Below are 26,319 nucleotides of genomic sequence, written 5' to 3'. Positions count from 1 at the left end.
ATCATAGGTACATTTGGTTCACTCCCCCCCGCCCCCCCAAACCGAGTGCCGTCCTGGGTCTGAATGTGGGCCTGTGTTCTCCCGGTCCACCGTCCTCAGGCCTGCACAGGGGACTGAAAGAGAATGGGCCACAGGAATGCACCCAGAACAGAGCCAAATTGTTCAAGCTGCGTGAAGAAGAAAGAAAAAACGAGTTGGGGGGGTGGTTGGGAGAAGAAGAAAAGGTTTCCTTGTTGGTTCGATTTCTCTGGAGATATCTGGAGGATAACACGGCAATTTTTTTTTTTTAGGAGGGGCACCGGGGAGCAAAAACTAGAGAGCCGGGTTTTATCGGCACAGCGGCCCATACAGAGAGGTGACATTGGAGAGAACAATTGCTAGGTTGTTTGGTCACATTTGCTGGTATGAATGAAGCTTAAGAAAAGCTGTCTTTGGATTGCTACTAATAGTCATCTTCAACATGCCTGCTCTCTCTCTCTCTCTCTCTCTTTCTCGGTTCCCTTATGAAATAAGGGCACACTGGTAATAAACAAAGCACTATAAAAGATCAGATTGACGTATTCCGTGGGCTCATTCAATGTCGGGAGCGAGGCTTCTGCACACCATCGCTGGTGCTTTCGGCTCCAAAAGCCGGGCCGGGACGGACAGACGGTGGTGGGATGAGGCTAGACCCCCTTCTCCCTTTCTGGAACCTTGCCGAATCCATCAGGGCCGTGTCCCTGGTCAGCTAACCCACACCTGACGGCTAAGGGACACAGGAAAAGATGGCAGGGTAGAGACCCTTGGATTTGCTCCTTTGGATTTTGGATTTTGACCTGAGTTCCTTTGTCAGTCCTCATGCCAGACCCAGGTGAGTAGCCTCCCGGGTTAAAAAGCCATCGTTGAGTTGAATCTGACTACCGCCGCCCCCCTTTGACGTTGATTCAGTTGGGACTCTTATTTTTTCTGTCCTTTGCCACGGTTTAGGCACTAGTGGGACAATCTCTCAGCGGAGTCCTTTCTGGCCACCTGCTGCATGAGAGGCATGTCCGGCTGTGCGGGGATCGTATCCTCGGGCAGGAATGAGCTGGGTGGGCTCATGTGATTTGGGAGGATAGTCAGCAGTGGTGGGTGAAGGGGAGCACGCATGAGTCTTCTCCTGACAGGCAAGCTTTCTCGCCATGAGCCTCTTGCTCCTGGCCAGGCCTCTGCCTTCTGCCTTCACTTTCTCTATAACTTGCCCTGTGCTTTCCATTTGCAAGACTCGCCAAAAGCGCACAAGAGAACTGTCCGGTTTCAAAGACAAGGAGCTTAGATGAGTGAATGGTGGGCACCGGCTGTGGATCTGGTTTCTCTCGTGAATTGGTACCCGGTGCCCTGGCCTAGAAAGTTCATCCGCACACAGGTGCTGGTGAGCTGGGCTCCTATAGGCTCGGCCCCTGAGTGGAAGAGTAAGGATGAAAGCGGGGACCCCAGGGTTTGGGGGCTCTGTGCATCATCAGAGCCTAGCGCTTCTTCGCATTGCTATTTGTCCTTCTTTTCCTGGATCACAAGCACCATTGCTGGGAATATAACCTCATAACAGACCTGAATGAAATTATCTCAATTTTGCAGACGGGAATGGAAGGCTGGTGTGTGTGTGTGTGTGTGTGCGTGCGCACACGCACGCGCGCGCGCGTGTGCGCGGAGGAACACATCCGAGGATGTGACATGCATCCTTCAAAGACCTGCTTTTACTGAGTCTCAAAAATGCCCGTACCAAATATACACAGTGTGATTACAGCAGGGGCTTAGATCTGCACGTCCTAAAGGGCAAACTGTCGTAGCATCTATGTATTCATTTCGATCTTTCCATTAGTGAGTAATGCCAAACAGTGGTTCAGTACATGCAGTCTATAGGATTAGACACTCGTAAGTTGATACAATATGTTTAGCCTTGGGATTTTAGGCATTTCCCAAATGGCCCATTTATTATTATTAGTAGTAGTAGTAATTTTTATTTTACTTTCTATTTTATTTTATTATGATTTCTTTATTATTACAGATTATTATTTATTTTTAACCTCCGTTTTGGGAGTCAGCTTTGAAAATGATTCATCAGGAGTCATCCTCCAGTTATTACAAAGGGGAGCCCTTCTGGAGTTTAACTAAAACCCGAAACTTCCTAGATGAGAAAGACTGTGTGTGTGCGTGTGCATATAAAAACATGCGCTGTGGGAGCTGTATACAACACAGTGGTATAGTGCTGGTTCTATTTAGGTGTGCGTACAGGACTGTGAAGTAATCTTCTGGGAGAACATTGAGTCATTGTGGCTTGGTCATTTAGGCTGAGGCTCCAGATTTTTCAACAGAGCTTTTTCGGAGAGCATCCTACTGCGAACACGTAGTATTAATTCGTAGGAACGGGGTTCTATGGAATACCTCATCTACGCATTTCCTAGACATGCACAAAGTTTAACGTATGTTGGTCTGCTCGATAATGAACAATAGATGGTTGAAAGCTTTCCTGATTTGTTGTCTCATAGAAAATTTCCTTTTTATTTGCTCAGCGTTGAGCCTTTTTTTTTTGTGCCTGTGTTTTCCAAATGGCACTGATTTCTCTGGAAGTAATGGGGCTTTTAATATGGCTGCTCTAAGAGAAAGCTAGTAAATGGCCTTCACCTGTGCTGGGAACATAGTAGGGGTTCAGTAACCTTTTGAAGAAGAAAGGAATGATTGAGTAGTTCACCTCTGCAGGCGATGTTCACCTCTACATTTGTTTATACACATAGGTATTCTCTTGAGTAGAATATTCACAGAGTTACTGGACCAGCTGTCTTTGAACTCAGCCGACCTATTCTTTTCTTAGTTATCCGTAACTTAAATGCAATCACTTGATTGCTTTGGTATTATGTAAATGGATCACCAACCTTTCTGTCCTTCAAATTTTCTTCTTTGTGTATCTCTCACTATTATCTGCATTTAATCCCCAAGATGTATTATGGACTTTATTGACATATATCATATATGTGTCAGTGTAGGCTAACACAAGAGTTCGTGTTCTCTGAGACCACCGCTTAAAATATGTTTGCAGTGTATACAGAGCCCTGGAATAGACTTTAATTTCCTTTCCCAATATATACTCATTATTCCAGAATGGCCAGCAGGATGTAGTAGTACGGGGGTCAGAGATTGTTATTCATATGAGGTGAAAGGGGGAGAGAGTACATCATTCTGGAGAGTTCTACCATTAACACTAACCACAAGTCACAATCTACTGCTGTGTTCTATAAGCCTTTTGCCGGCACAACGTTGGATGAAGCGGTTGCCAGTGATGTCTGGCCCCGGACATCTGCCTTTCACAGACTTATGGGGGCATGGGGACCCGGGGCTCAGACATGTGCATTATTCACTGTTTCTTTCTCTGCTTATTAGCCTTGTGGGTAAGGGCAGCATTAAGCAATGGCCCCGCAGCCTTCGAGAACAACACGGCAAAACGCAGGAGAACACACAGTCTTGTGTTTGGGGCTTTAAGAGGCTCTGAGGTGACTTGGTGCTTGGGAGGAGTTGAGAGCAGATTGGCTTATAGCCATTACTGTTGGCTAATAATTGCACTAATCTTTTGGAGGGAGGTTTTGTGCGCTCGCATGTTCCCCCTCCCCTCAATACCCAAGTCAGAGAACAATGGGGGACTTGTGTTTCTGCATTATTCCATGAGATAGGTCAGGGAACTTCCACCGGGTGGATAAGGTCTGCGATGGATGACCCACGACATTAGCCCCAAGCCATCACGAAGGAACCGGTGAGCAGAGCACAACTGCTCTGGCCAAATTACAGGGAAACTTTTCCCTGGCTGAGCCAATTGAACAGCAGCTGTTTGGGGGTTATCAGATCCAGTGCCCTTTGGGGGACCTCAGAAGCAAATGAAATTCTTGCCGAGAGGGAAGAGAAGCAGGGAGGGCTGTGTGCGTGCTTACTCCTGCTCATGCATACACTGCAGACTATCCATTTTTCTCTCGCCTAAAATTCGCTCAGTAAAACCATTCTCTTTTTCTCTCTCTCTTTTTTAGAATGGATGATATTTATTTATTTAAAATGTTTATTTTTGAGAGAGAGAGAGAGAGAGAGAGAGAGAGAATGTGAGCAGGAAAGGGGCAGAAAGAGAGGGGGACAGAGGATTCGAAGTAGGCTCTGCACTGACAGCAGAGAGCCCAATGCGGGGCTCAAACTTACAAACTATGAGATCACGACCAGAGCCGAAGTCAGACACTCAACCAACTGAGTTGGTGCCCCGGAATGGATGGTATTTAACTCACACTTGGAGCAGAGATGCTAAGTGGGGATGTCCCTACAGAATGAACTGTGTGTGTGCGCACCTGTAGGGAAGGGGGGGGTGGTGAACATATTCGTATATAAGGTCAAAGTCCAGTTGTCAGGAGTGAAATTAATCTGCAAGGCTGGTCTATGATGCAAACATGTCCTCTCATGGAGAAAATGTTATTTAAATGTTCACTTGTGATGAGAATTCTCCCTGCAATTTATAAAGCAAGTACTTGGTAAATACCTTTGCCTAGAAGGTCAGAACAAGAATCTCAAGGGTTATAAGATCCAAAGAGCAGGTAAACCTCACAGTGCCTCTGTCACTGTGCGTGCCAATTTCCTACACTCTCCCCCAAACGGAGCACATAATCACGTTAAACATCCTGAGCCCTACTATTTCCTTTTAGTGAATTTCCACGGGCTGGTCGTTCACATGTGAGGCGTTGTGAAAGCAGGGTCCTTGCCAACATATCAATTGGGGTAAGCGCAGAGCATTTTAATTCCACTCCGCCTCTCAGCCCCAGGTTTCCCTAGTGCCCACTTGGGGGGTGTTTCCCGCCTCTCCATCTGCTCCCCGTTAAGCAACTGCTGGGTTTAGTACAAGGAGGCTGGTGTGGTGGTGGATGGAGCACGCTGTTCGTGTAATTTGGCAGGAGGTTGCATGCTGGCACCAGAGGGCAGTGAAAAGGAGAGGAGGTGAGCATGTTTCCACAGGACAGGGTGTGTTTGGGGGGGGCAGACGATGGGGGCTGGCAGCGGGAGGCCACCTAACTGCCACTAGTGGCTGATGCCCCTGGAACTGCTGGTCTGAACTGGATTAAGATCCAAGCAGAGACACAGTTTCTTCCTTCTCAGACCCCAGGAGTTCTTCAGCCTGAGTGTTCCAGCTCCCCACGAACATTTCCAAATTAAAAAAAAAATAAAATAAAATAAAATAAAAATACGTGTGGAAAATACAGTAAAAGTGACAGTGCCTTCCCAGTTTCCGACAGTTCTGTTTTGACTTCACAATCAGCCAAGCTCCAGCCCCTGAGTAGCTGGCTTAATGTGTCACCGTGAGTTATTAACCGTTTCCCTGCCTCTCTTGGTGGGTGTCTTTCCGGCGCCTTGCCTCCAGCTGGCTCCGTGACCTGCTAATCCTGTGTCCTTTCTCTCAGGCTTCAGGCATGACCTGAACGGCTCGGTTTCTCTCATGAAGTCAAATTTGAATTCACTTCGCTCCCGTTGGCTTTTGCCAAGTGGTGGCTGAAACAGGAGGGCGATGGGTAGAGCGAAAAGAATGACTCCAGAGGCAGCTCTCAAAGGGTCCAGAGTGCCCCTTAGACATCCAACGGTCTAGTACATTTTTCTTGCTTAAGGGCCAAAAGGCAGAGAAAGGCTCATTCCAGAACTGGGAAGATGTGGGACACAGTCTATTGGGAAGTGGAGGGAGAGCTCATCTCATATATTTTAATGCAGCAAATTTAGTCTTTGTGAGAAGGAGTCAGTTCCTCCAGGCATCTCAGCTCTCCCTTTCCCACCATCTGTCTGGTGCCTCGTGCTTTTATTTCGTCAGTTGGGCACTCAGGATCTTCTTAGGCAATACCACATATTCGGAACGTTACCCAGTGTTCCCTTTTCCCTCAAAACTCCCATGTCCCCAGGACCATTCTCCTTGGAGCTTTGAACTTTTGGGCCACACAACGTATTACTATGGGGAATAATTCAAATTAATAAATCGCTTGGGGCCTACTGATTTAATGCATCTTTTAAAAAATGAATTTCAAAATGAAGGCATCTTTTAGAAGCAACTTAACATGGATTAAAAATTCTGTTTTGTTTTTATAAAACATAAACGTCATTATCTTAAAAGAGGTAGCAAATTCGCATGACCTCTGAGTCAGAGGACGCATGTGCGTGTAGCGAAATCTCCTCCAGTAACTCAGCCCCTTCTCTGCAGGCAACTGAAATTGCTAGTTTACGGCCTATTTTTTTGTCCACAGACGTTTTGTGCATATGCGAGCAAAATATATTATCTCTACCTTTTTAAAAATTTGTAATAAATGTTTTATTTTAGAAAAGTTTTAAGTTTAAAGACAAGTTGCAGAGATATTACTGAGTTCCTATGTGTACCATCACCCAGTCCCCCTCTCCTTAACATATTTTTTTTTTTCAATTTTTCAGAGAGAGAGGGAGAGAGAGAGAGACAGAGCTCGAATGAGGTAAGGGTAGATAGAGAGGGAGACACAGAATCCGAATCAGGGGGCTCGAACCACAAACCACAAGATCATGACCTGAGCGGAAGTCGGACATTTAACCGACTGAGCCACCCAGAAGCCCCTTATGTTATTATGTACATTTGTCACAGGTAAGGACATTACAATTAACTACATGTCAGAGTTTACCAGATTTTACTAGTTTCATTCCAAAGTCCCTTCTCTGCTCCGGGATCTCATCTGGGACACTACCTTAAATTCAGTTGTCATCTCATCTGAGCCCCTTCTAGTCTGTGATGATTTCTTAGACTTCCCTTGTTTTGATGATCTTGACAGGTTTTTTTTTGGGGGGGGGTCATTGAATGCTCCTCAATTTGAGTCAGATTGGTGTTTTTCTCATGTTAACCCAGGGGGTATGGGTTTGGGGGGAGGATGACCTAAGTGGTGACATGCGTTTTCATCATTGCATCATGCATACATGGCGTCCACATGACTGATCACTGGGGATGTGACCCTTGATCTCCTGAGCAAGGTCGTGTTTGCCAGGTTTCTCCACTGTAAAGTTGCTTCCTCTGCCTCCAGACTGTATTCTTGGAAATCATTTGGTGAAAGTCACCAAATGCATCCCATACTCAATGGGGAGAGTTATGTTCTGCCTCCTGGAAGCCCCTTTCCTTAAGCCTTATGGGATTCTTATGACAGCCTACTTCACAACCTTTACTGTGCCTTGACTTTTTTTAAACAATTTATTTTAGAGATGGCTCCATTATTAGTTGGGAACTTCTACATCTGTTGTTAATTTTCACTGATTCTGCGAACGTATTGACACCATACATGATTTAACTAGTCCCCCTGTGATGGGTCTTTAGGCTGCTTCAAACGTTTTGGTTTTGTACACGATGCTGAAATAAAAATCCAGTACACATTCAAGTGTATCTTCAGGATAAATTTCCAAAAGTTGAATTGCTGCTTGAAGGGAATGTGATTGGTAATTTCTCGAGCTATTGCCATACTGCCTTCCACAGACAGTGGATGAATTTATATGCCCCCAGTGATATCTAATCAACATGATTTGGTGGATGAAATTTCAAGTTGGTGGAGGAAATGTTTTTACACTGGTGGTCCATTCAATGCTTCCACAGATCTCCTTAAATCACAGCACAGTAGGAAAAACAATAGATAATCCAATTATCTGGGAGCAATATGGCCTGTGAGCTAATTTAATGAGGCTAGAGCCCAGCCCACCCCCATCCTGAAGACTTCACCTGTCTCCAGTCTGACTCCTTAACTAGGCTCCCGTTCATGCCCATTTCCTGGCATGCTCTGAAAACTTTTCATCTGTGCCTAGAACATTCTTTATTCTTTCAAGACTCTCACCTTTTCCCCAGCTATCCATATACCCATTGAAAGCTCACATCTTGGTTGGGCCCATTTGGCTCCTTCTTTGTCAATTTAACCCAGATGCACTCCATCTGCCTTATATTTTTTGGCACCTGTGTATGATGTTCAGACTCTTTGAAGTCATTGCTACATCAAAGATTGTGCCTCTCAGGTGCACTGTGAATATTCTGGGGCAGGGGGCTATTTGTTCTCTTTATTGTATCATTCTCCAAGGACTCTTGAACCCACTGTTCTGTGAATCCATGTTGTCAGTAGTGCCACCAATGGACCCTCTTCTTCTCCATCCCCTGGAACAGGAAAGAGCCCTGTGGAAGGAAACCACCTCTGTGAGGATGTCTGCCTATCGCTGGTCTCTCGGTAACCATCCTCTCCTCAGAATTACATGAGAGGGACAAATATTTGCTTTGTGACTAAGTGATAATTTCCCAGAGGTGGTGAGACATAGCTATAAAGGTCACTAGTGAGATTTGAAATTATGTCAAAATGTTGCAAATCACTGAAAACTAACTCTGGGCCCCAAAAGAGGCCCCACTATTGTGGATAGTGGGGACCATGGTTTCTGTGATGTGTTGGCACTGGGCTGACATGAATTTATTTACTGCAGCTGGATTGGCTGCCTACTGGGAAGGCTCCCTCACTTGGCCTTATGCTAGGATCCTTTTGGTCTAAGTCCTAGCTGAGGCAGGAATACTCTGCTCTCACACAGGTTGTCTTTTGCCTCAGTCTCTGAAACCCAGCCTTCCTACAATCAGAGCCCTGAGAAGGCCAGTGTTGCACTCGGGGACAGACTCTTCTCTGTGACCAATGAAACATCCCCTATCACACTTCTACTTTCTAACCCCCTTATACATTTCTATTGACATGGTTGTTATTCCATTTGGTTCCCATCCATTCAATCTATTTAAATTGTGGGATTTTAGAATCTGAAGGAATCTTCGAACCCTAAGGAAAAGGAACCCAGAAAGGTAGAGTCTTTCTCAAACTCACAAAGCTGGTTGAAGAAGCCCAATGGTCAGCTCAGGTGGGTCTCTGACACCCATGAGATTTTTTTTTTCTATTACATGCCCTCATTACCCACTAATAATAGCTAACACTTAGTGAGGACTGTCTATGAGCTTAGCACACACAGTAAAAGGTTGTGCAAGGGTTTTATCACAATCCTCTAAGGCAGGCACCTACCATTTTACCCATTTGGCAGATGAGAAAATTGAGGAAATCGTGAGCAAGTTACTTGCCCAAGATCACATGGCTAATAATAGGGGAAGTTAGGACAGTCAGATTGCAGAGCGTGCCTTCTGCACGACATTACGTAGCAAAGTAGCATGTAGAATGGACCGCATTAGGTTTTACAAAGAGGCTATGGAAGAAACAATCTCTGCCCTTGACCGTCTTTGTTCTAGTTGAGGGGATGCTAGGGTGGCCAGTAAAATACGGAACACTCAGTTACACCTGAATTCCAAATAAGCACCACATATTTTTTTAGTATAATTATGCCTCAAATATTACCTGGAACATATTTATACTAAGCATTATTTGTTGTGTATCTGAAACTCAAATTTAACCAGACATGCTGCTAAATCTGGCAACTGCACGGAGAGCGCCTAGAGAACGTTGACGAGCCGAGGCTCCTGCAGTGTAGGCTCTACGTACTTCCCTATTCTCACCGCACGCAGTATCTTCTCCCCTCCTTCCTTGCTTTCTTCTCTCCATGGCGGGCCCCTCCCCGCTGCAGGCGCACCTTCCAGAATGGGCAACCTTGCCACACACAGCAAATTGTACGGCTGTGTCCCAGGCTGGCCGGCATGGAGACGTTTTTCTTTCTGCCCGTGTGCCCAACCCTGGGGTGTGTCCTGTGGCTCCCAAGGCCTCCACTCTCCTCCAGGAGCACTCTTCCTCTTGGCTCTCCCCACTTGCTCTGCCCAAGCCTCCACCAGCCCAGACGTCCGTTCCACCAAGGTCTCCACCCTGCCCAGTGGGTGCGCTGGTTTGCATCAGGTCACTGTGTGCTCATTAGTATTCGCCCAAGTCACGGGGCCCAAAGGGAAAGAGACGGCCAAGTCATCTGGCTACTCCTTCATCCTCTCTCTGAGATAGGCTTTCACGGGAATCGGGGTGAGCTGTTGGGGTGGGGTGGGCGGGTGCTCTGAGCACACTAGGTAACAGTTGCCGCCTGTGTACTCTCTGGGATGGGGGCGTTCCGCCGGCTATTTTAAGGCCAGACTGGTGAATGCTGGGTTCCCCTTCATTTACCTAGGCTCAGTATTTTCCCTGGCACACTCTGAGGTGGTCACAGAATGTGGGAAACCAGGCAAAGGAAAAAATTAATGCTCTGTGATGACGCCCCTGGTAGCTGCTGCTAAGTTCCATGGAAAAGACGGAGTTGGGGGGGAACGGGGGGCTCGCTATCTGTGTCTATGGGTGTCTCCAAAAGCTTTTAGCTGTATTGGCACCTACTCAACTCTAGAGATGGTGGAAAAAGAAAATTGGCTGCTAACTCAGTCCGAGGCCTGCCTGGTGGCCCCAACTCCACCCACTCCTGTGGAGTGGCTTTGCCCACAGTGAATGCCCCTTTATCGTCAGTGAGCGATACTGACTTTTCAAAAATACTGTGTAGGCCTTGTGTCCCAGATGCCTGTGGCATGCTGGCTCTGCTTCCTTTTCAAGGTTGTTGGCTTAAAAACCCACCCAGAAACCTGAGAAAAATATCTCCAGTTGGCAGCTCAGGAGGCTGACACCAACCGCCTCCTGTTTCTTAGCCCGCTGGCCCCCAGCTACCGAGAGGACAGTTATTATAAGTGAAGGGAGAAATTTCGGTGGTGGAAATGCGCAGCAGGTAAATCACAGTTGGTTAAGAGTCCTATGGGGAGCGTTCCCCGCATCGCGTAGACTCGTGTGGTGAAGACATAGTTCATTATCTTCCATGAACAGTAGCTTCGCTTTGCAGGAAAGTTCCATTGGCTTTCTGCAGGTCTGGCCATCTTGGTTAGCGGTTTTCTATCAGAGCCGATGGTGGAAATTGAGTCCAAATGTGGGTCTGAAGTTGGGAGTGGGGTTGGCTATTGGCTTTACCCGTGGATCAAGCATTTGTTATATGCTGACTGTGTACCAGGCCCTTGATGAATCATTCTGCATACATTATGTCATTTGACCTTCACAACAACACCATGTAGTAGATGCCATTAGACCCGCTTTATGGATGCCAGATTGAGTATCTTGACCTTGGCCCCGGACAAGGTCAGCCTAGAACACCTCCTGTGCTGTATCTCCCATTATGCTAAGTCTCACTAATGGGAGGATTTTTCTCTTGAGTTTTTTTCCGTCTAATTGCAGCTTCACTCTTCCTGGAAAAATTGGTCATGCCTGGATTGAGAGATCCACTTGAAGATTTTCCAGTCGTTTATCATGTATTTGTAACTGAGTTTTATTTAGATGCCAGTAATGTGGTCTTACAACTCTTCGATCAAAGTGTGTAACCAATGCCTCTCCCAAAAACTATTGTCTTCTTGTCATACCTGGATGGGTTTTGTCAAGTGGGGAGTTCATGCATTTAACTGGTCAAAAGATGGAGACCATTAAACGTGGTCTCCAGCTGCCTCATAGGACGATCACTTGGGGCTGTGAAGAGTGAGCCCAAAGGGTCCATGAAACAATGCTCCATGTGACCTGTTGCTCCTGTAAAGCAGTGCCCAGCATACAAGCTCTCCGTGTTACTTTCTAACTTCCCAGTTGGAAGTGAGCTGTGGGAAAGTGCTCAAAGCCCCTGGTATTTGACTAAGTCTAGGCAACACCATACGACCACATTCTATCGAGTCCTACCCAGGTCCCCACTCTGATCTCAGTTCCCACTATTACTTCTATCAGCCAGCCCACTTTGCCTTCAGTCGATGGTATCACTTCCAATTTCGGTGACTCCTGGCTTGTCTTCATTTTGATGGCAACTACAAGTTAAAAAGCCCAGCAGCCTTGGCCTGTGGCCACCCCATTATTAACACAAGTTATGATTTTTCATTCACTGCTTGACCACCCGGCAAGCACACTCTCCTCCTAATAGGCAGACCTTCTCTCTGCCTGGAGACAGGAGCTGGTGAAGCACAGATACCTAGAAAAAAACGTCGTGCTCCCATCTTCCTCCAGAAGACATCGACCCAGCACCCTGGAAAGTAAAATGAGGCTGCAGTATTTGTTCGGCTGGTCTAGGTCCTTCCCTAACCCCCAGACTTGCCCACCACTCTTCATCCGATGATTTTCACCCCCTCTATGAACATTTCATCTAATCTTATATGTATTTTGGTACATAGTATATAAGAGCTGGCTCTTATATATTATTACTGATCACCTTTTCCCCAAATTCCTTGGCCTGTGTTCTTTGTATTATGCAGCAAAGACATTCATTCCATCGCATTTCCAAATTGCCCACTATGGGCCAAGTCCGATGCTTGGTTCCCTGAAGAACGTGGATGAGGTCAAGGGTGAATAAGGGAGACTCAGTGACCGGGCCTTGGATGAGCCGACAACTGCGGACGACACACAGGCTGTACTAGCACAGCACCGACAAGGCATCATAAAAACGTGCTCTTGCCAAAATATGAAGATCAGCTAAACCTCATAGAAATGAACGAGAAAAATACAATCACGCATTCATTCTTAGTTTCGTTCAACATACATTTTTGGAAGGTCTTAAATGTCTAAACTTCTAAGTTCAACCGTAGTGGAAAATGAATAAGCTTCCTGTCCTCAAGTTGCTTATAACTGGGGTCTTAGGGGAGGCTGTAAGCAGCTCTTGTTTATATTTTTATTGTAAAACATAAATATGGAATCTAACACTTACTAGGAAGTATATTATTTGGGACACGCAAGGACATTCATTAGATTCAGACAGACACCGCTCTTCCCTAGTCATTCTTAGATTTTAAAATATTAAAACAACTTAAAATCAGAGGGAAGAAAGGTTGACACTGAAATGAATATTTTCAAAAAGGATTTCTCTGTGTTGAGGTCGTCAACATGAGCTGACGAGGCGTGTTGAGCACGCAAGAAGGGTGGCCGGCATGAGTCTAATTCATCCGAGAAATCCTCTCAGGTGATCTTTCCTTCATAGCGCATCATGCGTGCTTGAAAAGGGCAGTAAGGGGGTGCCTGGGTGGCTCAGTCGGTTAAGCGTTCTACTCTTGATTTTGGTTCAGGTCATGAGATCTAGCCCTGGGTCAGGTTCTGTGCTGACAGCACGGAGCCTGCTTGGGATTCTCTCTCTCTCTCTCTCTCTCTCTCTGTCTCCCTCTCTCTCTGCTCCTCCCCTGTGTGCTCTGTCTCTCGCATGCGGTCTCTCAAAATAAATAAATAAACATTTTTTAAAAATAAAAAAATAAAAAGGGAAGTAGTAAAAGTCACCAGATAAAAAGGGCCCAATGCTGAGAGTCAGTTTACAAAATTTACCTTGAAACAAATGAAAACAAAACTAGCATCGAGAGTAAAGTGTGCATGGATTCTAAACATAAAAATAGAAGGTGGAAAAAAATGTATTTTCAGCCGGCCGCAACCAGACTCCCAGAAATCTTTTTGCACTTCCCTGTGCTATTAGCATCTATTTGGTTAAAACTTTGAGGAATACTGCCTTCCATCCCGTCACCAACATTCACCTCTCAGTTTGTACACTTAACACAAGACATGCCATGAAAAACATTTGTACCTTCAAAACAGCGTGATATCAAAACACCTAAAGCAAACTGTTAGAATTTGCAAGAACAATTTGGGCAAAAAAACACACCTGTGAACCCAAATAAGCACAAAACCACAAAAACAGCAAAGGGAGTCGCTTCTGTTGGGCAGCTCTTCGCGAACATCTCTTCCCTTCCTTTCTTATGGTTCTTTTGGAAAACCTCCAAGATCTGCTTTAAGCACCAATTGTACCGGTCATGCCCACAGCTGGAATATTGACGCCAGTGGAAGAATCTGTAGCGTCTCGCAAACTGTGAGGCTAAGGAAGGTACCTGGTTGGAGCCTGAGAAAATGGCGGCCCTTTTTCCTTCCAGGAAAAGAGACTTCATAGGAGATAGTAGGTTTTACTTCTGGATTGTTACCAACGTCAGAGCTTTGCCTCTTCTCGGCCCCTTCTTTTGAAGGGAGAAGACAGACAGCCACTATTTCAAGAATGCAGTGAGCCAGAGGAGCTGTTACCATGGCCAGTTGATGCTGATGTTGGTGACGATTTTTTTTTTATTTTTATTTTTTAATTTCTTTTTTCAACGTTTATTTATTTTTGGGACAGAGAGAGACAGAGCATGAACGGGGGAGGGGCAGAGAGAGAGGGAGACACAGAATCGGAAACAGGGTCCAGGCTCTGAGCCGTCAGCCCAGAGCCCGACGCGGGGCTCGAACTCACGGACCGCGAGATCGTGACCTGGCTGAAGTCGGACGCTTAACCGACTGCGCCACCCAGGTGCCCCAAGTGACGATTTTAATGTTAGTAAAAATGCCATCTAATATTTATGGAACAATCACAATATGCTAAACGCTAGCAGAACAGTTCTCAATCAGGAGTGATTGGCGTGCTCCCTGCATTTCCATCTGGAAATGTCTGGGGACATTTTTGACTGTCGTGAGGGAGGAGTGGTGGCAAGGGTGGGGTGCCACTGGCACCTCTCTGGTAGAAGCTAGGATGCTGCTAGACATTCTGTGATGCAGAGGAAAGGCCCCCACAACAAAGAAGAATCCCACCCGAAATGCCAAGAGTTCAGTAACCTTGCAGCAGACTGAGGTTTTTCCACATATTTGACTTTCAGAATGACCCCATTAGACATGTTGTCCCCACACTACAGAGGAGAACATGGGCTTAAAGTAGCTCAAATTGTTTTGACCTTTGAACATACATTTTTAGGTTTCTTTTTGAGATCTATTTGGTCCTTTGATAACTGCAGAAAACTTAGGTTTGTTCTGTGGCTGAGAATTGGCTCCCTCACATGTCAGCATGAAAGTTTTCCAGCTCAAGCTGACTCAACTCCCATCCCGTCCTGGGAGGAGACTGCCTAACAGTTGGTGATGGGGGCAAGGGGAAGAATATATTATATAATGTCTACAAAAGTCATGAAAAGCCGACTTAACTGCAAAGATAAGCAACCAGTAAGAGAGAGAATGAGAATCCACAGTGATTTAAAAATACGTTTTTGGGACGCCTTAGTGGCTCAGTTGCTTAAGCATCCGATTTCATTTTAGCTCAGGTCACGATCTCAAGTCATGAGATCAAACCTGGTTGGGATTCTCTCTCCCTCCCTCTCTCTGCCCCTCCCCTCTCATGCTCTCTCTCTCTCTCTCTCTCTCTCTCAAAATAAATAAATAAACATAAAATAAAAATAAAAATAAAATAAAATACATTTTCAAGCATGGCATCCAGCCTAGCACCCCACATCCCCTGCATTCTACTCCTAATCTCTGATAGTGGCATCTCTTTTGAGAAAACAGAGGCCCCAGCGCCATGACACTCAGACAAGGGAGGCCATCTCTCTTCTGCAACCTTGCACAGAATTAGGTCATGGAATTTCAAGAGTGTTGGGTCCCAACACTTCCAACACGTCTTGGAAGACAACTTCCGCTTTTCCTTTCTTCCCTTTTGATGCTAAGCTCCGTGTCAAAATATTTAGGATCAGAGCCAGGAAAATCGGACGTTTTCTTTTGACTTAGTTCTCTGCCTCTGGTTGGGTGTTCTGGCCACTTCTCTTCCCACTGCTTATTCCTCTTTCCTCCTTTCCACTTTTCCAACTTTTCCTCAGTTCCCGCTATTTCCATCTTTTCCTCTCTCTTTATAGTATTTCTCACGGCTCATGTACAATGCAGAACAAGGGAATGGGGAATAATTACCTAAATAAGTAGACTGTCCAGTGGACAGGTTGTGATGGTCGGGTCAATGAGGGCCATGATCTCTCTCACGTAGTTAGGAGGTACCCACTTTGAAGACTTTTTTTGAAAATGAACTAAACCCTTTGAAAGTCTAAGCTGTAAATGGGTAACACTAAGGTACAAATTCAAATATTTTTTTCCCTCATGATCTTCAAAAACTTTCTGCCCTAACCAGCTGCCTACTCTGTCCTATCGCTGATACATATTTCAATATTACTGTTGTTGTTTAAATTGACTGAATTCAATGAAACCCAAACTATAGGTCAATTTGGCAAACGTTTGTAAACTTGTTTTATTGGGCAAGATGAGTATGATGTAACTTAAGTCCTGCCCTGGAGGAACTTCACACTTTGGTGGGGAGAATAAATAAATATATATCCATTTAGATAGATAAATGTATTAGTTATCTATCACTGTGTAACAAATTACCCCAAAATTTAGTGGCTTGAGATAATCCACATTTGTCACTGCACAGTTTGTGTAAATCAGGAATATGGGCATGGCTTAGCTGGATCCTTTGCCTCAAGTTTTCTTTTTTTTTTTTTTTTTTTAATTTATTTTTTATTTTTTAAAAAAAAATTTTTTTTTCAACGTTTATTTATTTTTGGGACAGAGAGAGACAGAGCATGAACGGGGGAGGGGCAGAGAGAGAGGGAGACACAGAATCGGAAACAGGCTCCAGGCTCTGAGCCATCAGCCCAGAGCCCGACGCGGGGCTCGAACTCACAGACCGCGAGATCGTGACCTGGCTGAAGTTGGACGCTTAACCGACTGCGCCACCCAGGCGCCCCTCAAGTTTTCTTATAAGAGTAAAAAGTGTTGGTTTAGGGTCTGTGGTTCTTTGTGAAGACTCAACTATAGGAATTTTCATTTTTTAGTTCACCAATGGGGTTGTTGGAAGGGTTCAGTTCCTTGATGGTTTCTTAAGCTCAATTTCTCAATTTCTCACCAGCTGTGGGCTGAAGGCCACCCTTAGTTCCTTGCCACATGGCCCTCTCCACCATGGCAGTTTGCCATCAAAGTATGCAAGCTGAGAAGGCAATAGAGATTCTGCTGACAAACCAAAGTTACCATCCTATATAAACTAATTTTAGCAATGACAGCCCATCACTTTTGTGTATTCCGTTGTTTAGAAGTGAGTCATCAGGTCTAGCCCACACTCAGAAAGAGAGGATTACATGAGGGTCTTTAGACCAGCAGGGATGACCACTGGGAGCTATGTAAGAAGCTGCCTATTACACATAAAGGTTAAGAGATTATTAAAGTGAGGCTCAAAGAAGCCACGATTCTGTCAAAGCAGGGAGTGGTGGAAGAAATCTTCTCTCTACAAAAGGAGGTGTTTTCTGACTACACTGGGCTTCTCTAGGTTTTGGCATCTACCCAGTGATTTGTGGAATGATCCTTGACTTGCAGAATTTGTGACTGGAGCCTTGACAGCTAACCACTTAAGGTGTTATGTCCCTAATCATGGAGAAACAGGGTGCCTCCACAGGGTCCTGAAAGCCATATTTATAGTTGTTCTATTCAACATCTGTCTCAAGGAAAGTTTTGTAGTCCCTTGGTCATTTAGTTGTTTATTTATTCACTTATTTATGTATCGGTTAATGCTAGACAGTGAAACTCAAAGATGAATTACCTTTGAGGCACCTGGGTGGCTCAGTCAGTTAAGTGTCTGACTCTTGGTTTTGGCTCAGGTCATGATCTCACAGTTTATGAGATGCAGCCACATGTCAGCCTCTGCACTATCACTGCAGAGCTTGGGATTCTCTCTCTCCCTCTCTCTTCTCCTTCTCCCCAATCTCAAAATAAATAAATAACTTAAAAAAACCTTAAAAAAAAAAGATGAATTACCTTTGAGGTAATCAAGATCTAGATCACAGGACTCAGAAATGAGGTAATCAAGACTAGATCATGGGACTCAGAAGTGAGTAAGATTTACTTTTGAGGGTCTCTCCTCAGTCCAGACAAGGGTTCAACAAACTACATCCTGTGGATCGAATCTGCCCCTGCCCTCATCTGTTTCTGTATAGCTCATGAGATAAAAATGGTTTATACGTTTCTTAATCTTTGAAAGAACAAACAACAGAAGAATAATATTTTGTGGCACATGAAAATGGTATGAAACTCAAATTGCAGTACCCGTAAAGCCTTATTTGGACACAATCATGCCCATTTATTTACATATTGTCTATGGCTGCTTTTGCAGAGCTGAGAACATATGATGTATAAAGTCTAAAATATTTGCAGTCTGGCTCTTTAAGAGGACGTTTGCCTACCCCTGGTCCGGAGAAGGATGGACATACAAACAAATGATTAACCGCCTTATGATACGTGATATTCTAGACACACATACCAGGGTCGTCAGGAGCACACAGGCATGAATTCTGTTCATAACTGCTTCTGGGTTGGTGATGAAAGGCTTCGTGGAGGTCTCCTTGAGAATAAGTAAGGGTTTTCCTGAAATGGGAGGTGTTAGAGAGAAAATTATTCATGGCGCTTGTTAAAGATGGTTCAGGAAGACTTTACCCAAAAGAGACTGCTGCAGTGTGGATTTTGTAGAAAGGGAGATAGAGGGGACTCAACCCTGAATACAACAAGGGCTGGCAGAGATGCATAGCCAAGGAGCAGGGTGGGGTCCCTTGGTGGAAAAGTACTAGGAGGAAATATCAAGACTGGGGGGATTCTGGCTAAACCAACCCAACAAGATTTTTGCCGAAGACTGGCCAGGGTGATAAGATACCCAGGGTGCAGGATGAGGAATTTGATCAGATATCCAGGGTGGGGGATTTTTGCAAAACTGATCCAGCAGGATTCCTGCTGAAACTAGACTGAACGATCCAAGGACTGAGCCCAAGGTTGGGGCCGGGTCAGAAAGAGGATTCAGAACAGTCTGACTCAAGTTTGGTCAGAAGAGAGAGCCTTTGAGTGTCTGTCGGTAGAGAAAAGAGAGAAAGGACGATCTCTTTCAATACCCTCAAATTGGTGACTACAGGATCCTTAGAGGGTTTAAGGTACCCCTGAAATTGTTTGCCAAACCTGTGTTTATATGCATATGTGTGTTTCTTCCCCGCTAGGGAGAGGGTCCAGTTCTCACAACAGGTTGTTTTTTTTTTTTTTTTAACTGTTTAAGAATCACTCTTGCAGGCAGACATGGCAGCCTGTGCAAAGCCACAGATGTGTAAGACACAATAATATGCTTTTAGGGGTCAACAGTGAGAATACAAAATAGGTTTCTATGGGGTGTAGATGGAAATAAGGCTAAATAAAGCTACTCGCCATTGGAGGGATAGCCTGGACCTGAATGGGGCAGAGGTCTGAGGCTGACTCAGTATAGTTTAAACGACTCACTAACACAAGGATATTGACCAAAATCAAGTTAAACAGACTTGGTCTCTGCTCTCAAGTGGCCACTCCATCGAAAGCAGCTGATGGATAGGCTAGAAGAACTCAGTCACCTATGGAGAGGCTGTGGGTTGGCAGTTCACTGTAGTAACACTGGGGAAGTTGGCCAGATATCCAGCTCTGGAGTCAATCCTTGATCAAACCCCATCTCCTATCCCCCTCCAAACCAAAACAGCATGGACTAAACCTGCCGTGGCCCTGCGAAAGTCTGGCCAAACAGCAAAAGGCAGGCACAAAAACCAGCTTCCTCTTCAAGAGGAGGGGGGTGGTCTTGGTATTTGATGGTGCTGGGGGCACACAGAACAACAGAGAACTCTCCAGTACTGGCAGGGAGAGTCTGCAGGCTCTGGACGTGAGGTGTGTGGGGAGGAGGTAATGGTTTTCACTGAATTCCTTTTTATATTTTATTTAGATTAAGTTCTGCTCAGCGGGGTGATTTCTTAATTAGAGCCGCCCAGCCAGGCAGACCTCCAGCTCAGACCCCTGTGCTGCCTTCTAAGGTTTCATGAGGGACCTTGTCCTGCCTTATTTCCTGAGTTCTAATATTTGAATAGTGTGCAGTGGATTTCAATGGGAGGAAAGACATGTAATTTAATCATCTTTATTAGATTTTGCCTGTGGATGGGGAGAGGGGAAGGAAGGAGGAGGGACGTGTGTCCTCTCTTTGTTAATTTTTTTTTCCTTTTTCTCTACCTTTCTTCCAGTGGTCAAAGAAGGTGGAGACTCAACGGCTGTTTCTTTTTCCTTCATTTTTCAAACAAAGAAGCTTCATGAGAACATTAAGCCCCAAAGAGAATTGTGTTCATTGCAAGACTTGTCAAGGATCGGTGGAGAGATTTATATAAACAAATCATTCAGTTCTTCCTTTGGTGACCTTGGTCCTGAGAGTGAATGCGATGGTCCTACAGCTTTTTGGCCCTTCATCAGTACAGAAGCTGCAGTCTGTGCTCAGCAAGACCTCACCAAATGCAGGAAAATTAAAGAGAGAAATGGTCCATGGCGTATTCTTACCCACCATAAATTGGCGTCATTTTGGCCACCATCCAGGGGAGAGAAACCAGCCTCCTGAAACAGAGAAAAAAGATCAGAAGCTGCTGTAAGGAAGGGAGGTTTGTCGAGTTGCTTTCCTCAGGATGGGAGAGGAAAACTGAGAAGGAATTAACAGGAGCAAATAGTCAGCAGGGGTCTTTTAGGGGAAATAAATCTACTGGAGTTTTCCAACAAAGAAAGACAGAATGCAGCATAGCACATCAAAAAAGTAATAATAAATAATAGAAAGAAAGAAGGAAAGAAAGAAGGAAAGAAAAAAGAAATAATTATGTCCAGAATTATCCCAATTGTCTTGCTCAATGCAAACACACACACACACACACACACACACACACACACACCCTGCAGCCTATAATCCTCCCTCATGCCCCTATCCTGTTGATCTTTCTTCACTTAAAAATTATCGGCAAAGAATTTATTCATTTGGGAGAATTCCAGGCACTACATTTATGTTCAGTTCAAATGAAATGGGATCCAGACTTTTCAAACTGTGCTGTTCTGCAGATAAAACACAAAGGCAGGACCTCATTATCTGGAGACATGGTCCTTTCTTTTTCCTCTTGCCTTTTGTTTTTAAGCAATTTTAGGCTTGTTTGGAAAGTCTCATAACAGGGGCAGAGCATTTTTCACCACATCTATTTCAGGAGGGTTTTTAGTTAAGAATAATGAATTTACCTCTAAACAGATGGAAGAGTTTTACTAAAGCTAGAAAAGACACTTTTACTAATATCCCCGATAGGCTGATCTTAATCCTCTCATTGTTAAAAATGCTTGGTCTACGAGAGTCTTATTTATGTGCCAAATGTCTTTATTAAATCATTAAATTAACACAGAAAAAAAATCCTATTACAATGAGTTTCTGTGTATGATCAAAAGTTGTCCATGGCCTTGCTGATAGCCTACTTATTCCAAAATTTAAAAAGGTGAAATCCCAGGAGAGTCCAACGCTTGGCCAAGTTTTTAAGATTTCATTGTAATATGGCCAGAAGGGTTACTAGGCCCTCGCCAAGAAAAGGCCTAAATTTTTATCAAGGCAGTAGTCCCTAAAAAAAAGAAAACTGTGAAAAATAGGCTTCCCATTCACCCATAGACATGAACTCTTGGCAACATTGCAATATGATTTGACCTGTAGAAACACGAGTCTCTGATATCCACTTTGATTTAAAAAACCCAAGGGTCACATTCAAAGACCAATTGCACTAGTGAATCCGGGGCTGTGGGATTGTGAAAAGAGTTTAAAAAGTCAAGAGAAGCAAAGTTTGGTATATTGGATTTTGAAATTGAACTATATATATATATATATTTGAATGCAAAATTAGTACATGTTGACCACAGGAGAAAAAATTCACTCCTGACCCTCCCACTGAGAAAGTACATTTGTTTTGGATTTCTAGACTTGATTCCTGCCTTTATGTGGAAGTGAGCATTAAAGATTCTGTGTTAGGGCATAGTCTAGAAGCACGGGGCCTGATGGACATTAGGAGAACCTAAAAAGAGAGGAAGAGATCCAACTTGGAGGGTCCAAGGCCTATGGCCTGTCAAGGGGATTCGGAGGGGTAGGTTAACCAAGTAATGGAAGGTGACAGGAGGTCCAGATGAAGCAGTACACGAGTTGAGACAATGCAGGGTGCAAGATCTTGGGTAGAACCAAGAGGTAGTGGGGGGCCTGGGTGGCTCAGCAGGTTAAGCGTCCGACTCTTGGTTTTGGCTCAGGTCATGATCTCACAGTTTCATGAGTTCAAGCCCTGTGTCAGGCTCTGCACTGGCAGCACGGAGCCTGCTTGGGATTCTTTCTCTCTCTCTCTCTCTCTCTCCCCCTCTCTCTCCTGCCCCTCCCCAGCTCGTGCAGTCTTGGTTTCTCTCAAAATAAATAAATAAACTTAAAAAAAAAAAAAGAACCGAGAAGTAGCAAAAGATATGTGGCTGATGTCGGAGAAAGAAAGGAAGCATGCAACGGGCTTGGTCCTGGAGATGCACTTAAAATCCTTTAGCCCTTCAAAGATTGTTAACCCAAATTACTTTTCTTGGTTCTTCCAGATGCCTTAGTATCTCACATTATTACTAAGTACCTGCTATGTTCAAAATAAACATTTGGGAAGCAAGGGTGATTTTTCTCTTTTCTTTTTAATTGCAATTGTGATGTACTCGTGGCCTGACGTTACATGAAGTCTGGCTTAGATTAGCCCCTGGCTGAGAGATCCCTGCTAATTTAGTGACTGCAATTATGCCTGCCTCTAACCGTGGTCTGCTTTTTGTGGGACATGCCCTTGGAGTCGTTTTTCTCCAACAGAAGCAATGGTTATGCTGGCCCTCTATATGTTTTTGCCCCATCGGTGAGACAACCGCCAGGATTAGGGGTATGATCTGTGACCCTGAAACAGAGTGAAATTAATTGGCAATGAGGGGGCTGATTCCATGAAAAAGCCTGAGCACCCGTAAGTACTCTCATAAAAGAGCCCAACTAACACAGGTGCACACCTGCCTTTCAGCCCTAACGATTCCTCCAATAAAAGCAGCAAAAAGGAACAAACATACAAACATACAACCCTTGCTTTCAGTCTGCAAGGTTGGCAAAGAGGAAACGCTCGCATAATTTAATGCTGGCAGAGGTGGTGAGTGGGTGAGTGGGGGGGGGGGGGTTGGTGTCTCCCCTCTCCTTGTACTAATAAACTGCAGGAGCTCTAAGTTTGGGGTTTACACAATTTGACTCCAGAGGAAGGTAGAGAGCCTGCACGTTAAAAACAAATTTTTTTACACCAGTTCTAAAATCTAAATTAAAAAGCAATTTCTCCCCGAGTATTATTTATTAACAGAAAGAAGTGTATGCCACGTGCTATCTGTGAACCCACCTTCACGCTTCTAGATTCACAAATGATACCAAGGAAAGCCACTGGTTGAGTCTGTGCGTTTAGAGGCAACTAGGGATGTAGACTGAAGCGCGTTGAAAGCTCACTAAAAGTCAGCTCATCTTGCTCTTCCTGAGACGAGGAATGTGGCTGCGAAGCCACGGGAGGCTGGGGGTGTAGAGGCTGCAAGCAGGAAGAGGGGGAAGTGAGGGGGGGGGTGGTGCCTGGGAGGGCTCCGGGCAAGTAACCAACTCCTTCACTGGGGGCAGGTGCAAATCTCCAGGGTCAGTACAGGGCAACTTGGGAAGGCAAGGGAGGAAAGAGATTTCTGGAAGTCTCCCGCTGTCCCTCCTGCCCGCTTCCCTCCTTTTCCTGGTGGTTGATTGCAAGGAGCCGCGGAAGGAAGGATGTATCAAACCCGAAGAAGAAAGAACCCCTACCATGTTGCCCCCCACGACACCAACTCTGAACTGCAGCAACACCGTGGCAGCGGCACGTTGCAGATTAACAGCAGCAGGGGCAGGAGGCAAGTCGGGGCTGACTGTTTTCTTTAGCGCCAGTGTAGGCACAGGCTCCATATCAAAGGGAGAGGGGAGCGAGTCTGTGCAATCTCGCATCAGGTCCTGGACTAGGGGTGGGGGTGGGACCAAGTCCCAGAAGATGTCAGTCAAACACTGGCTGGATTTCTAGACCTCATCTCTGTGACCCTTTGAATGTGCAAGGAAACTTACAGTCCATCTGCTACAATTAGTTTGGGGCGGGGGAGGGGGTGGGCGTGCTGAGCAGCTGGGAGGGGCACTTCAGGCCTGCAAGTGTAACTTTTGTTTGATAATGCTTGTTTTCCCCCTGCGTGGAATTTCTCCCTGGGGGACAGAGTAGGAGGGTCCCAGCTAGCATTATAATGGGTTTCCGCTGGCTCGCCTGGGTGGCTCAGTCTAGCTGGCATCTGACTCTTGATTATGGCTCAAGTGATGATGCCAGGGTGGAGGGATCCAGCCCCACATGAGGCTCTGTGCTGAGTGTGGATCCTGCTTAAGATTTTCTCTCTCTCTCTCTCCCTCTGTCCCCTCCCCTACTTTCAGACTCTCGCTCTCTCTCGCTCACATACAAATAAAAAATAAAATAAATTTTAAAAAATGGGTTTCCCCAGAACACAGGATGAAGGCACGGGAGAAAGTGCCCAGAGCCAACATCAGATCCTTTGTGGGGGATAACTACGGGTCCCCAAACTTGCCCACAATCAAGGGACACCTGGTAACATAGGTGACCGTGTACTTTTTATTTCCAGCTCTGTCATCTCCCTGAGCAAACGTTAGAGGGATCACACATCTTGATCCTGAATTATCAGATGGCATAAGAGAAGCCCCGCCAGGGTTGCTATCGATTACTTAGGATGAAAAGGAATCGCTTTGTGGTGGGAGTACTTCTTTATTTTTGCACGTTCTTGAGGACAGCTGGGAAAGGAGGGGGAGAGGACATTTTGGAATTGGCCATTTCTCACGGCTGTCCTGTTCGCCGCTGAGAACATTTTCTCCAGACCCCAGATCTCACTGAGAAGAAATGAGACTTGTGATCGGGCATCCTGGAGCCTGGGTATTTTTCTAAGCCTTTCTATGTCTGTCAGGTCCCCTGAAGCTCTTACCACTGTAACTCTTCCAACTTTCCATTGTAGATGCAACTTTCCTGGGAAAGAATTATCCTTTGCTCCATTGCTCAGTCATTCAACAAACACCACCCAGGACATACATCGAGTGGAATAAGGCCTAACGCTGTCTTTCAGAGGTACGTTTCCCTAAGTATCATCTCCCCGGCCCCCAAGACCCTGCCAAGATTTTGAGAGAACTTCTTTGAGAAAGGGTGAACAAGGCTCACACCCATCAGAAGAAACTCCCTCTGGCATTTCCATTCGGAGGTCATTACTGGCTTCCGTGGAACCACTCTGGGACTGGGAGGGTACCTCAGGGGATAGGGGATGTGAATTTTGAAACTAATAATAAAGACAGCTTATGTGCAGATAGCTCTTTGCAGTTCACACAGAGCTTTCACGTGCTTTTAACCTGTTACACAGCCAGGCATGAGCTCAAAGCCACGATTCCCCTCTCGCTGGGCCCTGTGATGAGCGCTGGGGGCTCAAGTTGCCCAAGGCAGGCCTCCTGGTGACTCGGCAGCCCCACGGTGCTTGTGAGGCCCTGGGTACATGGTATGTCCTACTCAGAACTTAGCAATCACTCATATTTGCGATCTGTGTGACACACAGCCCCCAACGGTCAGACTGCCTCCATGACACATGAGGACAGCACCGAAATCCTCTCTACCTGGCTCCGTCTTCCTGTTAGCTACTCACCTAGCGTGGCCGTTCACTCACAAAACAAAACCAACAGAATGAAAGAACGAATTAAGAAAATCACAAGAATGATGATTTTAGGGATCGAGCCTGGTTTCAGGATTTGGGGTTATTTCTGTTCTTGTGGGTATTTCCTTGGACCGAGAATCAGCATTAAAACAAATAAAAAAAAAAACAAAGCCCAAACAGCAAAACTATAATGGTTCTCAAGTTTTGACCTTTGTGCCATTTACCATCAGAGGTCATGAGAGCCACAATTACAGGACCCAGAACGGAGTTTATCTGTGAGGGACAGATTGCAGCACATTCTGTTTTCTGGGGCTTTTTCAAATCTAAATATCTTCGCCAGTGATATATGATCGTCTGTGATGGTTTATTTAGTTTTGTCTTTTTTTTTTTTTTTTTTTGCTTTTTTTTAAAGGCAGCTTTTAGGGTCAGCCTTCACAAACAGTGGCTCAACATCTCTACAGTGTCAGCCCAGCCCCAGGCTTCTGCCTCGACCAACCCATGATGACCAGGCATGTGACCTGTCCCCAGCCGGCCGGGACACGCTGCTCCTGCCATTATTTCTAAAGCTCTGGGGGGGGGGGGGGGGCGGGGTGTGGAGAATCAGCAAACCTGACTGGTTCAAATGGATTTCCACTCTTCATGTTCAAGCATTTTGGGTTTGAGGAAATCCCAAACATTTTGAGCCCTGGGCACTTTTTCCATTAATATTTTAAACTGATGTGTATGTCAAGGGAAATTTAATATGTAGGTTTCTGATTCATTTACACTTAACCCATCAAAATATTGTTCTGCAAGAGGCATTTGGTGTCCAAGAAATCTTAAGAGCCTTTTTATAAGCTTTTAAACTTCTTTTAAACGTTAAGAAGCAGAAGTTACCGTCTCCCCAGTGTAAACATGAGTGAAT

The 26,319-nt window shown here is 45.2% G+C and overlaps 1 long non-coding RNA gene across 1 annotated transcript; it reads left to right on the top strand.

Annotated features, from left to right (window-relative positions):
• The first annotated feature begins 346 nt into the window (after nt 1-346).
• LOC111557804 lies at nt 347-25,976 on the top strand. The gene is made up of 4 exons (XR_002738129.2): nt 347-850; nt 19,871-20,275; nt 24,735-24,844; nt 25,828-25,976. It is a non-coding gene; the product is annotated as an uncharacterized LOC111557804 (long non-coding RNA).
• Nucleotides 25,977-26,319: the final 343 nt, after the last annotated feature.

The sequence above is a fragment of the Felis catus genome, chromosome E1, assembly GCF_018350175.1.
Source record: "Felis catus isolate Fca126 chromosome E1, F.catus_Fca126_mat1.0, whole genome shotgun sequence".
Classification (NCBI taxonomy): Eukaryota; Metazoa; Chordata; class Mammalia; order Carnivora; family Felidae; genus Felis; species Felis catus.
The sequence above is the reverse complement of the archived record's forward strand: the minus strand, read 5'-3'. Positions and strand labels throughout refer to the sequence as shown.